A 3030-nucleotide genomic window follows, 5' to 3' on the forward strand; every position below is an offset into this window, starting at 1 on the left:
AGAGACTCCAAGTGGCAGGTTGGTCCCTTTATGGAGCCATTGAACCATGCAAGCCAGGTGGGACTACCTGGCAAGTGATGCATGATGACATCATAGGTTGCTAGGCAACCCAGAAGCAGGCCGCCTAAATACCCACACTCCCAGAATGCATGCCAGTATTCTAGCACTTTTTAGCTTGCCTGCTGAATTCTCTCTCCTATTCTTTCCTGAACCTCTCCTGCGGCTGACTCCCCTGCCTGAATTTTCTAATTCCTCTTCTAACTCCTCCTCTCCTGACCTGAGGCAGGAAGTCTAGCTGTGCTCTCTCCCCTGCTCAGCATCTGGCTGTAAGTCTCTTTGTTGACTTATCAGGGGAACACTGGGGGGCAGTGTTTATACACAGTAAGACAGGAGATTCTCACAACAAGGCTTGCCACCAGATGTGGGGGATACAGAAATCAGCATTTGAATTACACAGTAACCTTGTTCCTACATATTCCCCCTTTTAGTCTAATGAAGGGCTTTTTCTTACAATAACAAACTATATTTAATAATAATAATTATTATAAAACTTATCATGTAAGATTGACATTTGTATGTTTTCAGACCCCTCAGAGAAAGTATTTTACTATCAATTTCTATCATCCTAAACAATTTCAGTTTAACTGTGAGACTATAATATCTTTTCTTCAATCCTGTCAGAGACTTACTTAAGAAGAAATAAATATTACCCAATATGTAGAAGTGCAGGCAAGTAGCCTCTAAAAGGATAGAAATGATGTAGATATTTGGCTGCCTGGAAACTTCCTCAGAATCCTTCCAAATTGTTTGCTGAAACCCCTTTAGCCTTGTGGCTCAGAACATTTGTCAGACTTTTCTTTGAAGCAAGTTAAAGACTTGCCTACCTTGTCCTTGCAAAGATCGGCAGTCGAATTTCCAGTGTGCCATTTGTCCTGTTTGGACAGCATTGAGGCTCTAATAGATGGGAAGGGATTATCTCATCCAGTGGGTGGGATACTGTCCAGTCTTAAGAAAGCTAGCTGTTAACATTCTCTGTCCAGTCTCTGCATGCAAACACAACTTCAGGGCTTATCTGAAGTCCTGACTGGAACAGTTTGCAATGCTGGACAATCTAGCTAGCCATTTTTAAGTGGCCTTGGAAGGAGATTTTGAAGAAGTGTTGTCTGTGAGGCCATCTGTGAGGTAGGATCACCTGGGCTAGTTGTCTTGTTTTGGTGTCTGGTTCTCTTCATCTGCAGAAGAATAACTTCCAAGGGCATCATATATGTTTTATATTCATGATAAATGTACGTTCTGTATACTGAGCATAGTTCAGTTGAAGGTGATACTCTGCTCTCTGTTCAATTAGGTAAAGAACCAAACTATGAAATATACATTTTTATCTATGCCATCTAAAAGAATAGTATGGTAAGTAAGTCCAGGTGAGTTTGTAGTCAAAGATTTATTGGCTATGCCCAGTTGAAGTTCTGGCTGTTGACATTTTCACATCTTAGTCATCTCAGAGATATTCCCCTGGGCAGGATCAGCAAACTAGGTTACCTGGCCTGTTTGGCCTTTTTGATTTCCCTTTTATCTGTCTGCAGCCAGGACCTTTAGGAGGTCTTCCCCATCAAATCTGATTTCTGTCAGTTTAGATAGAATATATAGTGTTTTGTGTCATGTTGAATCAAGAGCATGTTCTCCAGCCCAACACAGTATATTTCCTGACATACATTTTGGAATTGGGATGTTTATGTGCTGATCTGACTCAGTAGTCCTTTGTAAACTCCAATGTATGTTAGCCTGTGTGTGCGACTTTTCTCATTTAGACTATTGTAAAGTGAAAAATCATATTTAATCTACTTTGTGGAGATATTGTTTTGCCTATCTGTTTTATGACCACCCTTTTAAAATGGTTAGAACTCTGCATAACTGTTTGACCTACAGAATTATATTTTATATTTTGGAAAGCTTTCATGTCATAATGTCTAGAACATTGTTGCATTCCAATGGATAAACATGCTGAAGTGCCTTAAACCTCAATGTGCTGAGGTATCTCGAAGACAGTTGCCATCTCTAACAATTGCATAACCTTAGAATGACGCTTTCCAGAATTTAAGGCAATAGGACATTGGAATTCTGTATATGAACCTATGTCATGGTACATATGTTTCAGTTCCCCAAACCCTGCAAAATGGAGCACACAAGTCATTGCATGAGCTCGTTCTGAGGCAATGCCAAGTAGGATCTGCATTTCTACTTTAGCATATCATTTTTCTGAACCTTGATAATACACATACAATGCCCATTCTGACCAAGTTGGCCTCTTACCGAAGCCTTTCTATCCAGCATGTCAATGAAATGCATTTCTGCAATTTCTTTAAGCCTTTCTGGATTTGCCTCATCTGGAGCTACCTCGTTTGATGTCATTTTAAGTTCCAGATAGGATTTCTCTGAAGGTTTCCTATTTTGTTTCAAACATTCCTCCAACCTATGTTCTTTGTCCTTTAATTTAGCATATAATTTCTCAGTCTCTCCTTCTCCAATTTTGGCTATTCCTGATCTCTCTCAAAGAGGATATACAAAACTGTAATCATCAGTGGAATAAATTATTTGTATGCTTAGAGAAACAAAGTCAAATGGAATCCAGAAGCACTGTGTCACTGTGCCTTCCTCCATTTTCAACACAGAAATTAATTTTCTTTAATCTCAAAATCTTATCCTAAGGACCTTAATTTCTTAGACCCAGCTTCCCTTCTAGACCTCACCAGTTCAGGTGCTTGAAGCTTCTCCATTTGTGTTTGGCTCCTGCTTCCAAGGAGAGGCTTTTATCTGCCTTCCTCACTGGATTCTCCCCCCTCGCCAACTCTGGTTAGTTACTGGGTCCACAAATGTTTGCTCCCCTTAGCTTGCCTCTCTCATGTCTGCAGAAGACCTTTCTCAAAGAGATTCATCATTTTTTCTTGGCTAGAAATTTCTCTCTTTTAGAACTTTGCTTGTGTTAAAGAGCCGCTTTCTTTTTATTTGTAAGTGCTAAGTTCCTCTTTTTTC

This window comes from Meriones unguiculatus (assembly GCF_030254825.1).
Source record: "Meriones unguiculatus strain TT.TT164.6M chromosome 13 unlocalized genomic scaffold, Bangor_MerUng_6.1 Chr13_unordered_Scaffold_72, whole genome shotgun sequence".
Classification (NCBI taxonomy): Eukaryota; Metazoa; Chordata; class Mammalia; order Rodentia; family Muridae; genus Meriones; species Meriones unguiculatus.